The 15,658-nt window shown below is 43.7% G+C and overlaps 2 protein-coding genes across 3 annotated transcripts in view; one reads left to right on the top strand and one right to left on the bottom strand.

The window, feature by feature from the left end:
- Positions 1-15,658, bottom strand: part of syn1 (synapsin I) — a 186,236-nt gene that overhangs the window by 76,069 nt on the left and 94,509 nt on the right. The gene's annotated exons all lie outside the window — the stretch shown is intronic.
- The window catches only part of LOC103277700 (metalloproteinase inhibitor 1), a 51,411-nt gene that overhangs the window by 16,067 nt on the left and 19,686 nt on the right, over positions 1-15,658 (top strand). The window lies entirely within an intron of this gene.

Below are 15,658 nucleotides of genomic sequence, written 5' to 3'. Positions count from 1 at the left end.
CTGATCCGGAGGCAAGTGTTGCAGCCCAGTTGTGTTACCATAACCACCGCTGCTCCGCTGCTCTGGGGAGTAGCCTGCCATCCCTGTCCTTATGTCACAAGCATTCCAGGCGCTTCTGCCGCCCCACCAACCTGGGGGGTGGCTGGTTCTACTTCCACCACTGCGGCCTTGTTCCGCTGATCCCCCTTCTGCAGTTGGTGTTGCCTCGCAGTTTGTTGAGGTCCCTGGAGATGATCAGCTCAAGCTTGATTGGTGCCAGAGATAGGAGCAGCTGAGCCAACATAGAGCCTCCTTGTCTCCCCTCCCCTCCACCATTGGTCCGGACGCCGCAATTACAACCCTGCAGGAGCCTGCATAAGTTCAGTTATTGTCGCCTGAGAGGCACTTTAATTTAATTTAATTTAATTCCATCAATTGTTATTATAAAATCCAGGGGTGGGGAGGGAGGGCTTGGACTGGAATTTGGTTGGCCAACATTATTACTGGAACTGCACTGCTAAGGCCTGACTAACTATTGGCACTTAACTGGCAATCTTTTCCTCCAATTGCGACTTTGCACAACTGGTTGCACATTAAAACTCTTTTTACCTCCTGCACTTTAAAGACTCTAAGTCTCCATAACTGTTGCCCATGCTTCTACCTAGCCCACTTTTTAAACCTTTGTACTTGTACTTTATAGTTTTGGAGAGGGCTGGGGAAGACTGGAGACATCTGAGGAATGAAGGGTGGGAGAGGGAACTGAGCGAGATGAAAGGGGTGGAGTGCCATTTTTAAGGAACAGCAACCAAGCCATACAACCTTCATTGAGCCATGGGCTGAGGGTAGGGGGGATACTCAGGAGGAGGGGGAAGTTCCAACAGCCGTGGGATCCCCATAGAAGTGATTTTGGGGAAAGGGAGATACAGGGAAAGGAGACCAACAATTTGGCCTAGGGCTCCACTGGATGCTAGTCTATTACCAAGCACAAATCAAAGTGCTGACTTTAGCCTATAAAGCCCTAAACATTTCCAGACCAGTCTACCTGTCCGAACATATCTCCCCCTATGAACCACCTCGGAGTTTAAGATCGTCTGGGGAGGCCCTGTTCTTGGTCCCACCTCCTGTTTCTCGTCCCCACCTCCTGGTGGGGACGAGAAACAGGGTCTTCTCGATGGTAGCCCCCTGGCTGTGGAACTCCCTCCCTAGATCAGCCCACTCCCTACTAACCTTTAGGAAGAGAGTAAAAATCTGGCTTTGGGAGCAGGCCTTTGATAAAGAGTGCAGTGCAAAAAGTTTTTACCTGAAATCGTGCAATGGATTTTGGAACAGCTTTAGACCTTGTCTTTGGAATGGCTTTATACTGTGTCTCATATTGGAATGTATTTTAATTATGTTTTCTGCTGTTTTAATTTTAATAATTCTATTTTATGTCTGTGTTTTATGCCCAAGACACTATGTAAGCCGCCTTGAGTCCCCTTCGGGGTAGAGAAAAGCGGGATATAAATATGGTAAATAAATAAATTAAATAAATGTCATGGCCCTGCCTTATCCCAGGTACAGAGCCTTTGTGGAGAAAACCCCCTGAATAGTGAAATTATTCCCCTTAGAAGTGAAATTAAAACTTATCAATTTGATGCCAGATATCTGATTGCTAATTCACACATACGCAAAAATATTAGTTTATTGAATCTGCATTGGGAAACCAGAGGGGGAAACACAGAATGGGCTTTTCATTGGAATGCCAATTAACCACAAATATAAAAATATATAAACGCCAAAGCGGGAGACTCTCTATGGAAGGTATCTAGTCTGGAAATAAGCTAAAAAGTCCTATCTCACATTCTGAAACCATGGTAGGTTTCAAAATCTGGCCTCACAGACCAGGACATCTCTTAACCCAAACTAGAAATGGAGAATGTAATGTTACAAGAAATCCTGTGGTAGCAGACATGGCGACATAACTTTTAGCTACAGAACAGAGCATACAGGGCAAGAATTGTATTCAACTTCATAGGAATCCCATAGATCAGTTAACAATGTACAGAAAATGCAGGAGAGCTGGAAAAAACACAAAAATAAATCTGACAACCCCCTCCCAATGTCTTTCTACAGTGCTCAAGGCCAAATTTGTGGATTTCTTCACGATTGACTCAGATAGAGAAGGGGAGTACTATGAGATTGAAACCTCGAAAGTAAGCATTTTCTCCTGTTAACCCAGTTTTCTAAAGCACCCTTTGATGACAGAATACATGAAGTGGTACAAAAATCCATCTATGTATTCTTTTTTTAAATGGCTACACATCTACTAAGCCAGTCAGCATGGTGAAGTAGTTTGAGCATTGAACTATGATTGGAAACTAATGTTCAAATTCCTGATCAGTCGTGAAAAACCACTAGGTAACCTTTGAGAAAGTCATACTCTTTGGTTTCTGAGGAAGACAATTCCTGCAAAGAAAGCCCCATTAAATGTGAATCTCAGGGTTACCGTAAGTCAAAAACGACTTAACGTAACACAACAAATACACCTCCAAAAGGTGACCAGAGCCTTTGGTTCTTCCAACAAGTTCAGATTATGATTCTCATCAGGTTTTTTTTTTTAGTCCCGTTGTCTTGAAAGACAAGAATATCTGTCTGTAACCCTAATGTGGCCTTTTGATAATCAAATAACCTCCCTTCACCCCACTTCTCTCCAGATCCTCAAAGGTCCTAAGGATTTGCCAAATGTCCTCTATGCCCACACTCAACGCGCCCGTGTTTCATGTGGATACGACTACCGTGGATCCTTCGAAGAAGAATACATAATTACTGGTAGGGAATACCACCCACCACATACAGAGATCTGAGACATTTCAAATTCAGATGGGTAAACACCCCTCATAACTCATGCGAGTGTGGATGTATTTGCCATGTCATGGGGCATGTCGCTGAGCCGTAAATGGGGATGGGGAGAGATAGCAGTAGAACGTGATGGTCAGGGAAATACCCTTTGTGTATGCTTAGATACTGTGCTAGAAAACCATGTGTATAAGGACAAAGCGTATTGGAATAAGGAGCCTTTGTCCAACCTTGGGAAACAGCTTTGAGTTTTCATTACCAGGCCGCAAACGTTTACCCATGAAAACATATTACAGTACAATTCCAATATCTGTGGGACTAGTAAATGCAGTTGCACATGCAACAAAGTATGTACAACACAGATAATCGTTAGACCTTCTATATGTCTTCCATGGTGTTTTCCATCAGAAGTCCTTCAATTCACTAGGACTGACTATTGTCCACATTTTCAAATATACATGTAAAGTCCGGGAACATATATCACACTGATGTAGAGGAGGTCTTGTTCCTTCTTACAGCAGGGTAGCAGGACTTTGGACATTGTGGCTTAGGCATAGTACATTCGTACTGATCTTGCTGAAAGGTAGACAGAGGGCTACCTATAGCTCCCTGCAGCCATTCACTCTTTCCCCAGGTCCCTGCAGTCTGGCAACATCCACCTTGAAATGCAGAAACCAGAACCCTAGACACAGTCCTCTAAATAGGACCTTGTGGTTTTGAAGAACACTTTGAAAATGCTCAGATCTAAGAAGCCAAAAAGAAAACTGATGAAAGTGTCCATTATGGTGGGTTTAGTATGGCTTCCTATCCTCAATTATGACTACTAAAGACAGAAATAACACACAAAACACTAACTCAGGCAAAAATGGCTCAATCCGCATTACTATTCAGGAAATGAATTTAGCTCTGCTTTTGGCATAGGATTTGCATTGCTCAGGCATAGACATATAATTCCATCTGCAAGAGAAGATTATATTCAGCCCAACTTCTGCTTGTGAATATGGGTGATATTATTGATACCCTTTCCAACATCTCTCCAAACTACCCAAGTTATGAAAACAAAATGTAAAGCTGTGATCTACCAGGCTCTGATCTGAGTTCTCATTGTCAAGAGGACAATCCTAACATTTTCTCCTCCTCCAAGCTCACAGCAGCTTCCCCCTCACTCTCTCTTTCACCTCCAGCAGGGTATCTGTACGACAACATAATCTCGATCAGTGCCTGTGGTTTCATCAGACCATGGGACAGCTTAACTCTTGCACAGAGGCGAGGCTTTACCTCAGAGTACAGCAAGGGCTGCTCCTGCTCAGTAAGTATCTGGCCACCAAGAGGAGATGATAAGTCTCAAGTTTGCAGCAACATCACTTAGATTTAAAGATATGGCACTTCCTAGATTTTTAAAGATGTGGGACCCACCAGAAGCACCGTCCATTCACTGAAGATAATGTGAAGCTTAAAAGCTAATCTCACATAAGATCATTAGAATATGATCAATAGGAATTCAGTTCCCAGGAATGGGTCTAGGAAAACTAAATGGCAGGTACGGGTTTGTAGAAAAACAAAATGTTACGGGTTTGTAGAAAAACAAACTGCGTGCAGTCCTGTCCAGACTTATCCAGTCCTTTGTTGTATCCACAATGAGCAAAAGAAAAACAAGCCACGAAAATGGAAGAGAAAATCAAAATTTACTCTTAAGTAGCAGAGTCAAAAATCATAATAAAACTTCCAGCAACAAAAACTCACATAAAGTCTCTTGCATTAAATTCATGCATCTTCATAGTAGGCTCTCAGCAAGTATTCAGTAAGTCCCCAAGTAAGTCCCCAAGTAAGTTCCCAAGTAAGTCCCCAAAAGACATTGCAAACATTTTCCAGATATATCCCATTCAGGGAGTGGCTCAAGCCTGTTAGCCCTGACTGTTCCAATTACTCAACCATGAGTTGTAATTGACCAGGTGTTTTTCTCTTTACACACACTTTCACAAGTAGTGATCCCACAGAAACTTAGTCACATACATGCATATACAGTAATAAGGCGCCTTTGTGGTTTTGTTCAAAGGCTGCAGTTGTCAGGGTCTGCAATGAGCAGAAGAGAGAAGCAGAGTTGGTTTAACCCCCCCCCCCATATATGGAAATCACGGGATGTATATTCTGTGCTGAAGGTGAGCAAATAACTAAAAGCACAGGTGCAAGATAAAAATTCATACCTTATGGGGCAGTCTAATATAAAAGCAAAGAAGTACAGACATGAGCATTAGTTTTCAAAGAGCCATATGTTCATTTCATTTTACTTTGCCTTGTCTGAGTCCCCACAGAGCCGGCCTGAGTCCCCATGGGGAAATGGGGCGGGATATAAAAAAAGTGTGGTTGTTGTTATTGCCTGACACATAGGATATTACTACTCTGACATAAGATGGATCTACATTTGAGAATTAATGCAGTTTGACACAACTTTAATTGCCATGGATCAATGCTGTGGAATTATAAGAGTTGCAATTTGGTGAGGTACTTGCACTCCTTGGCTGAGAAAGCTAAATACCGTGGGAGATCTGTGTTGTTGTTTGTGTTGCTCTTCACATTGCTGTGCTGTTTGTGTCTCATAAGATAATTGTAAAAAAGATTATTCCACTCTTATCTTAAACAGAGTCAGGGAAAAAGACTTACATCTTTTTACATAAACCTATTTTACACCATATAAGTGGTGTAAAATAGGAAACTTCTGGAGGGTAGAAGGTGACTCTAGGCCAATGGTTGCTTATCTCCACAAAAAAGTTGAGACCGCAGTGGTTATGGGAAGGGGATGTTGCAGGATGCACAGCAGGAAATAAGACATCTTTTCTCTGCTGCTCTCCTCAATGCTTCCATCTTACCTGCTTCAACAGATTGTGGAGTGCCATTCAGAATGCTCCATCACCTCCAATCAGTGTGAGTGGGGAAATTCAAGAATGCCATCAAATTTGCATGATTTCCAATATAAACACATGGCCTGCCTGCCCCAGGTTGAAAAAAATGGCACGTGTACCTGGAAATCTCTGGACACCCAAGAGTCTTGATCCTTTCATAAGAGTTGGCTGATGCAGTGATATCTTCATGAACTCTCATGAAGCTTGTGCTCCATGCAACTAACACCCCCCCCCCACTCTTCTCTCTGTGTTGACTCTTATTAAATAAATGGTGGTTCCAAACCCACTCACTTGTCCTTCATTATGAAAATATGCAGTCAAAAGATGCCGCAATTTATCCAACAGAGCTGGAAAATCTGGGGTTCTTTTAAGACTGGGATGGTAGACCTTTTTGTCTGAAAGGAAGCCATGATAATTTATGTAGTTTTCTGCTAATGCCTTAGAATGAGGAGGCAAAAAATGATCATAAGATCATATTTTTATTTTGAAATGGACTCCAAACTATTCCCATCATACCCTTTGTGTTCTTGTCTTTCTCCCTGTGTTCTGACTGTCCTGTCTCAAGAAGCAAGTAAACCACTGCTCGTAACCTTCCTGCAAAGCTTAATCCAGGTCATGCGCAGAAACAAGGCTTTTACTGAGTGGCAGAGGCCTACTGCAAAACTTGCACAGCAAGGATAAACAGCAGAACATCCCTTCAACACATGCAAAGTACCTTTCTGCTTACTGTTGACAAACTAATCTCTCACACACAAACACACAGAGTACCTAAAACAAACCTTCCATGCAAACTTAAGTTCTTGTCAACTGCCATTTAGAGAATGTTAGGTATGAAGGAAAGGAGTGGGATAGCATTATATGTTAAGAATGTTCACACCTGTGACGAGATGCAAGACTTACATCCTGACAATCAGGTTGAGAGCATCTGGATAAGAATTAAGGGAGTGGAACTAAAAAAAAAAAGATGCCATTGTGGAGGCCTACTACAGACCTCCAAGTAAGAATTAAGATCGTAACGAAGCCTTCCTTGAACAGATGAATAAACATGTAGAAATAAGAGATACAGTAGAGTCTCACTTATCCAACATAAACGAGCCAGTAGAACGTTGGATAAGCAAATATGTTGGATAATAAGGAGAGATTAAGGAAAAGCCTATTAAACATCAAATTAGGTTATGATTTTACAAATTAAGAACCAAAACATCATATTATACAACAAATTTGACAGGAAAAGTACTTCAATACGCAGTAATGCTATGTAATTACTGTATTTACAAATTTAGCACCAAAATCACAATGTATTGAAAACATTGACTACTAAAAGGCAGACTGCGTTGGATAATCCAGAATGTTGGATAAGCGAATGCTTGATGACTGAGACTCTACTATACTCTAGTAATGGGAGATTTCGACTATTCTAATATTTGTTGGAAAACAAACTCTGTCAAGAGTACAAATTCCTCACAAAGTTTACAGATAATTTTATTGGCCAGAAGGTGGAAGAAACAGCAAGAGGATCAGCTATTCTGGATCTAATCCGAACTGAGGACCTGGTAAATGGAGTGGAAGTGGTAGGATCCTTAGGTGGGAGTGATGATGCACTCCTTGAGTTTGTTAGACAGAGAAAAGGGGGAACTAAGCAAAGTCAGGCATGAATTCTGAGTTTTAGGAGAGCTAACCAGGAAATTAAGGGAAATATTTAGTGTGATCACATGGATAGGAATGCTAAAAGAGAAGGGAGTTAATGGTGGATGGTAGTTTGTTAAAAGCGAGATACCAAAGGAACAACTGGCAAAAGTGACAACAAGAAGAAAAAAATTAGATGAGTCTAAAGAAACCAGAATGGATGTCCAAAGAATTTTCAACTGAGTTAAAATTTGAAAGGCACGTGTACAAGAAATTGAAAAGGGGAAAAGTCATCAAAGAGGATATTCAAACAAATAATCAACACATGTAAGAAAAAAGGTCCTAAAGGCTAAAGCGCAAAATGAACTCCAACTTGCCAGAGAGAATAAAAGCAATAAAAGAAGGTTCTTTGATTATATTGGTAGAAAAAAGAAGAACAAGGAAACAGAAGGGCCTCTGCATGGAAAAGGTAGTGAAATACCTCGTAAAAGGGATAGAGAAAACGCAGAATTGCTCAACACCTTCTTCGTCTCAGTCTTCTCCCAAAAGGAATATAGTGTTTTACCTGAGCAATATGGAGTGGGGGAGTTGAGAAAGAGAGTTTTACGTGTGGCTCCCCTGTAAAAACAACTTTTACTGCCTTTTATTGCCTTACTACATCTGTTATCATCACCTCTCTGAAGAAAAAGCTAGGACTAGAACCTGGGGTGAAGAAGGTTGCCTGCGGAGGTCGGTTCTTAGCTGGTTTTCCGAGAGAAGTAAGAGAAAAGGAGAAAGGGAACCCAGTGTGGAAGGAGAGGAGAGGAGGAAGAGCTTTGCCTGCTATTAAGGAACTCTAATGAAATACTTAAGACTAGACCGGATTAGCAAACTAAGAACTACGCTATGCTATTCAATATACCTGGCTGCCAATTAGAATTCCTTTTGTTGATGCCTCATGTGGTGACTGGCTGGAAACCATTGCTCTGAGTCAACTGTGGTTCTGTTCCTGTTGCCCTGTTGTGCCGATAGCCGAGCGGCTGCCGATTGGAGGTTTGTGAGGCTGGTGGAAAATGCTGCAGCAGAGCGGAGGCTCCTCAGAGCAGCGCGTTTGCCGGCAGTGTTGGCAGCGTGGGTGTGCTGCGAGGTGGCGAGGGTGTGCTTTACGACAAGTGCTGAGGAGGACGCCATCCGCTGTGTCAATTGCCACTGCCAGCTGCTGCTGCGGGGGTTAGGCCGCAGAAGACTACCCGGGCTGGCTGAGTGGGATTGGCGGCTGTGAGAGAGACGCCTCCTTCGCTCGCTGGCTGGACGGGTGGACATTACTATCCTTATTGTTACCACTATTGGACCTGGCCTGCTGCTATTATATTGTCACTGTTGCAGCAGCGTTGGTGAGTTGGGCTGCAAGCACTTTATATAACAGCACTTTAGACAACAGAACTGCTGCCTATTAAGTACTATCAACTGAACATCCTACAAGGCACTTATGGGACAGTGTTGCTGCTTGGAAAGCACTCTTTTGACTCTCAGCGAACAGCCTGCCTTCATTGAGCACTTTATTTGGAGAAACCAGACAGTTGCATTTTATGAACCTAAATAAAACACCTTACCTCATATATCATCAAATCCCCTGTTGACTAAAACTTTGCCCTGTGAACTAATCACCTGATTAAGAACTGAGCACTGAAGCACTTTAAATCATTATTATTATTGTTGCTGCTGCAATCAACATTTATTGTGATTAGGACTGTACCATCAATTGAGGGCTTTAGTTAAGGGTTGGGGCTGGTGGGAGGGTGGGAAGAGAAGGTTGTTAATGGACTATGCCGATGCACTTGAGCACTTATGGACATTGCGGTATAATTAATATTCTTCTGCACTTTGACTATAAGCCTATTACTACCTCTGACTCCAATGAAATCCCCTTTTACTCCAAGAATGAATTAGTTTCCCCCTTTAGCACGCGTCACTTTAAAACCTTTAAGGCAAGAAGGGAGGGAGTTCCAGAACACACTATATATAGAACTTGGGCAACTCCCAAAGTGGGGGAGAGGAGAAAGGAGAGAACTAACCCTATCTTTAAAGGGGAGAGAGCAGGTAGCAGTAAAAGTTAGATCACTGCTTAGGCTAATAGCTAGTGTTACCGCAATGACAGACCATGTAAGGGGGGGGGGGTCAACCAATGGCCAGGGAGCCCCCATTGAAGTAATTCAGAGGAGGAGGAGATATGGGAAAGGGAGGAATAAACCAATTCGGCCTAGGGAAAGAAGGAAAGTGCTTGTAGATTTAAAACGGCCTCCTGATATAGTAAATTTGGGTGCCCAGGTTGGCGGTCCCTCCAGTTTGAGGGTGGTGCTGTTGAACGGCAGGTCTGTCAACGGAAAAGCAGCGATCATCCAGGATTATCCTGGATGAGCGGGCAGACCTGGCGTGTATAACGGAGACCTGGTTGGACGAGGTTGGGGGAGCCAACCTCACCCAGCTTTGTCCGCCAGGTTATACCGTGCAGCACCAGCCAAGAACTGGAGGGAGGGGAGGAGGGGTCACAGTAGTCTATAAGGGGTCCATCCCCCTGACCAGGTGTCCCGTCCCGCAGTCAACCTTGTTTGAATGTGCTCATCTGAGGGTGGGGGACTGGGACAGATTAGGGATTCTGTTAGTGTACCGACCACCCCGCTGCACTACAGTCTCCCTGCCTGAGCTAGCGGGGGTGGTCTCGGGCCTGGCATTGGAGTCCCAACGGCTCATTATGCTGGGGGACTTCAATGTCCATGCCGGGACCATTCTTTCTAGGGCAGCTCAGGACTTCATGGCCACCATGGGGCTGTCCCAACTAGTATCTGGTCCCACCCACAGAGCGGGACACACGCTTGACTTGGTTTTCTGCCAGGGATGGGAGGAAGGTAGCAGTGTGGAGGAGCTCACCATCGCTCTGTTGCCATGGACCGACCATCACCTGATCAGGTTTAGGCTGGCTGCGCCCCCTACCCTCCGCAGGGGTGGAGGACCAATTAAAATCGTCCGCCCCAGGAGACTTATCGATCCAGATGGATTCCTGATGGCTCTTGGGGAATTTCCCGCCACCGCGGCTGGTGATCCTGTTGATGCTGTGGTCGCCCTCTGGAACAAGGAGGCGACTAGGCCAATAGACACGATCGCTCCAGAATGTTCCCTCTCGAGTACCCGAGCTAAACCATCTCCTTGGTTTACTGAGGAGCTGGCAGCGATGTAGCGAAAGAAGAGGGAACTAGAGAGCGTGTGGTGTGCAAAGCTGAACGAGTCAAACCGAACATGGTTATGTTCCTACCTCAGGGCATATGCCGTGGCAATAGATGCCACAAAGAATTCTTTCTATGCAGCTAATATTGCGTCCGCAAAGAATCGTCCAGCGGCGCTGTTCCAAGTTGTCAGAGGTTTATTATATCCCGTCCCTCAAGACAGGATCCCTGACAACTCGGCAGCCCGCTGTGAAGCATTTGCTCGGTTCTTTGCGGACAAAGTCGCTTTGATCCGCTCTAGTTTGACACCATATTAACGGCAGTCTCCGAGGATGTAGCACGAGCACCTGCTAGTCCTACTTTGATGGATTCTTTTCAATTGGTTCAGCCTGAGGATGTGGACAAGATGCTTGGAGAGGTGGGGGCTACCACATGCATCCTAGACCCCTGCCCATCTTGGCTTGAGAGAGAAGCCAGAGGGGGATTGGCCAAGTGGGAAGGCATTGTTCCAGTGAGCCTTAAATTGGCTGTGATCAAACCGCTGTTGAAGCCATCACTGGACCCCACTCAATTGGACAGCTATTGGCCTATTTCCAATCTCCCCTTTTTGGGCAAGGTCGTGGAACATGTGGTGGCCGCACAACTCCAGGCATTCTTGGTTGACACAGATTTTCTAGATCCGATGCAGTCTGGCTTCAGGCCGGGGCATGGTACCGAGAAAGCCTTGATCGCCTTAGTCGATGATCTACACCGGGAACTGGACAGGTTCGGAGTCTGGGGGTTCTCCTGGACTCATCACTGAGCCTGGAGCCCCAGGTCTCGGTGGTGGCCAGGGTAGCTTTCACACAACTAAGACTTGTGCGCCAGCTGCACCCGTGCCTTGGGAGGTCTGACTTGGCCACGGTGGTCCACGCTCTGGTTACATCCTATTTGGACTACTGCAACGCTCTCTACATGGGGTTGCCTTTGAAGACAGCCCGGAAGCTCCAACTAGTAGAACGGGCGGCAGCCAGATTAATAACTGGGGCGGCATACAGGGAGCGTACCACCCTCCTGCTAAGCCAGCTCCACTGGCTGCCGATATGCTACCGAGCCCAATTCAAAGTGCTGGTTTTGACCTATAAAGCCCTAAACGGTTTTGGCCCAATTTATTTATCCAAACGTATCTCCTCATATGAGCCAGCTAGATTCCTAAGATCATCTGGAGAGGCCCTGCTTTCGGTCCCACCTGCCTCACAAGTGTGGCTGGTGGGAATGAGGGACAGGGTCTTCTCGGTGGTGGCTCCCCGGCTGTGGAACACCCTCCCCACAAATATCCAACAAGCCCCAACTCTTCTGGGTTTCAGAAAGGCTGTGAAAACATGGCTGTGTGCACAAGCTTTTAACGAGTAATACGATAACGTTGACATGGTCTGATTGAAGGCTGAAGCATGAGGTTTTTATACAAATGGATCTAATTTACATATGTTTTAAAGGTTATAATGTACTAGCTGTGCCCGGCCACGCGTTGCTGTGTCTGAGTCTGGTGGTGTTGGTCAGTCTACATTAGGTTGTATTGATGCTGTGACCTCCACCCTTCTTTATACTCACATTAGTAGTAGTATTTGAAGTCTGTTACCTTCTTCAATTTTTGTGTTGATTGATAATTGCTTGAGATCCCTGTTGTCTTTGGTTTGTTGTTAATTGTAATGTCTGATTCTGCTGAGTGCGGTTTATATTTTTATTGTGGTACAATAGTCTTTTTTTTTTGCCTGTGTAGGTGTTTATTATTATTGTTGTTGTAGTGGTCATGAAGGTTGGATAAGTTAGATGCTACTGTATTGTTTTTTGGAGGCCCACTGTAGCACTGACTGGCCTCTCAGCCTCAGTGCCTGGCTGTTTCTTGCCTGTGATGGTGTAGATTCTTATTGTTGTTGTTATTGTTATTATTGTAATTGTTTTTTTGGAGGCCAAGTGTGAATGTAGGGATTGGGGAGGTGGATGAGTTGTGTTGTCAAATTTTGTATTTGTTATAGTCACAATGCGTTGTTGTAAGTATTGTGGGTCCGGATTGTGGTTTTGTGGTGTGGTTGTGTTGTTACAACTGAGAGGCAAGGCTTTTGTGTTGTGTTGTCAAGTTTTGTATTTCTGGGGCATTTAGTTGTATGCCAAGTTTTGTATTTCTGGGGCGTTTAGTTGTGTTGTTAAAGTCATGATAAGTTGTTGTGAGTTTTGTGGGTCCGGATTGTGGTTTTGTGGTGTGGTTGTGTTTTTACAACCGGGAGGCAAGGCTTTTGCTTTGTGTTGCCAAGTTTTGTATTTCTGGGGCGTTTAGTTGTGTTGTTATAGTCATGATGCGTTGTTGTGAGTTTTGTGGGTCCAGATTGTGGTTTGTGGTGTGGTTGCATTGTTACAACTGGGAGGCAAGGCTTATGCGTTGTGTTGCCAAGTTTCGTATTTCTGCGACGTTTAGTTGTGTTGTTATAGTCATGATGCGTTGTTGTGAGTTTTGTGGGTCTGGATTGTGGTTTTGTGGTGTGGCTGTGTTGTTACAACTGGGAGGCAAGGCTTTTGCGTTGTGTTATTAAGTTTTATATTTCTGGGGCGTTTAGTTGTGTGCCAAGTTTCGTATTTCTGGGGCGTTTAGTTGTGTTGTTATAGTCACGATGCATTGTTGTGAGTGTTATAGGTCTGGATTGTGGTTTTGTGGTGTGGTTGTGTTGTTACAACCTGGAGGGAAGGCTTTTGCGTTGTGTTGCCAAGTTTCGTATTTCTGGGGCGTTTAGTTGTGTTGTTATAGTCACAATGCATTGTTGTGAGTTTTGTGGGTCCTGTGTGGTTTTGTGGTGTGGTTGTGTTGTTATAACTGAAAGGCAAGGCTTTTGCATTGTGTTGCCAAGTTTTGTATTTCTGGGGCGTTTAGTTGTGTTGTTATCGCATGATGCGTTGTTGTGAGTTTTGTGGGTCTGGATTGTGGTTTTGTGGTGTGGTTGTGTTGTTGTAACCTGGAGGCAAGCCTTTTGCATTGTGTTGCCAAATTTCGTATTTCTGGGATGTTTAGTTTTGTTGTTATAGTCACTGCGCAAACAACTTTATCATTTTATATATATAGATTTTAATTATGTATTTTTATCGTTTTAATTGATGATATGTACTGTTTTTGTTTTATTATTATGTTCTTGGCATTAAATGTTGCCAACTGTTGTAAGCCGCCCTGAGTCCCCCTGGGTGAGAAGGGTGGGGTATAAATGCTGGAAATAAATAAATAAATAATAGGGGAAATGCAACCCAAAAAAGGCAAAGAAGCAGTCCAAGAATAGGTAAAGGTAAAGGTTTTCCCCTGATGTTAAGTCTAGTCGTGTCCAACTCTCAGGGTTGGTGCTCACCTCCATTTCTAAGCTGAAGAGCAGGAGTTGTCCATAGATACCTCCAAGATCATGTGGCCAACATGACTGCATGGAGCACTGTTACCTTCCCACGGAAGTGGTACTATTGATCTATTCACATTTACATGTTTTCGAACTGCTATGCTGGCAGAAGCTGAGGCTAACAGTAGGGGGCTCCTACAGTCCAAGAATACTCAAAATGAATTCAAGTCTCCAGGGCAAGATAAACTACACCCAAGAGTATTGAAGATCTTTGAGAATTCTAGGAAAACAGGGGAAGTCCCAGCAGACTGAAGGACAAATGTTGTCCTTATCATCAGCCTGACATCAATATCTGAAAAGATTCTTGAGCAGATCATTAAGGAGGCTGTAATTATTTAAAATCAACACAGATTTCTCAAAAACAAGTCATGCCAGACAAATATTATCTCTTTTTTCAATAGGGTTACAACTTTGGTAGATGCAGGGAATGCCATGGATGTAGCACAGTGGTTCTAAACCTTCCTAATGCAGCAACCTATTAAGACAGTTCCTCATGTTGTGGTGACCCCCAACTATAAAATTATTTTCTACTTCATAACTATAATTTTGCTACTGTTATGAATCGTAATGTAAATATCTGATATGCAGGATGTATTTTCATTCACTGGACCAAATTTGGCACAAATACCCCATACACCCAAATTAGAATACTGGTGGTGTTGGGAGGGGGTTGATTTTGTCATTTGGGAGTTATAGTTGCTGGGATTTTTGGTTCATCTACAATCAAAGAACATTCTGAACTCCACCAATGATGGAATTGAACCAATCTTGACACACAGAACTCCCATGAGCAACATAAAATACTGGAAGGGTTTCATGGGCATTGACCTTGAGTTTTGGAGTTGTAGTTCAACAACATCCAGAAAGCACTGTGGACTCAAACAATGATGGATCTGGAACAAACTTGGCACGGATATTCAATATGCCCAAATTTGAACACTGGTGAAGTTTGGGGAAAAATAGACCTTGAAGAGAAGGACAGGCAGAGAGATTGTCAGCCTTCTCTCCCAAAGGGGTTCCTAAGACCATCAGAAATATATGTTTTCTGATGGTCTTTGGCGACCCCTCTAAAACCCCCCTTGTGACCTCCTCCCAGGGGTCCCGACCCCAAGGTTGAGAAATGCTGATAGCTTATCTTTATTTCAATAAGGCCTTTGACAAGGTCCCCCTGTTCTTCTGGCAAACAAACTAGTAAAATGTGGACTAGTATTGTTGAAGGCTTTCATGCCAGATTCACTGGGTTGTTGTGAGTTTTCTGGGCTGTACAGCCATGTTCCAGAAGCATTCTCTCTTGACCTTTTGCCCACATCTATGACAGGCATTAACTGCTCAGAAACTGTCACCATATCTTAATCCAAGTCATGAGCAGGAACAGGACTTTTATTCCTGGCCAACTATATAACATGCAAAGAACATGTGCAAAGTAATCGTACGTTCACTGCCAAATAAATGTAATCTTTCACACAGCCAGTTGAACTGGCATCAGAGTGATATAATTGTGCAGAATTATTTTTGTGAGAGTGCAAAGTTTGTATCTTCAATCCAGCTTTTGGGGGAGGGGGAATAATGGATGGACAACATGCCTCTGATTCAATTTATCAATTTCCATATCGCAAGGAAAGCTTGTACTTTATTTTAAAGCACACATTATCGGTAGAGCAGAGAAGGCTTTAGAGTGAAACCAAGCACCAATAATCAGGGACAAAAGGTA

The sequence above is a fragment of the Anolis carolinensis genome, chromosome 2 (genome assembly GCF_035594765.1).
Source record: "Anolis carolinensis isolate JA03-04 chromosome 2, rAnoCar3.1.pri, whole genome shotgun sequence".
In the NCBI taxonomy this organism is placed as follows: domain Eukaryota; kingdom Metazoa; phylum Chordata; class Lepidosauria; order Squamata; family Dactyloidae; genus Anolis; species Anolis carolinensis.
This window is presented reverse-complemented; position numbering and strand designations above follow the sequence as displayed.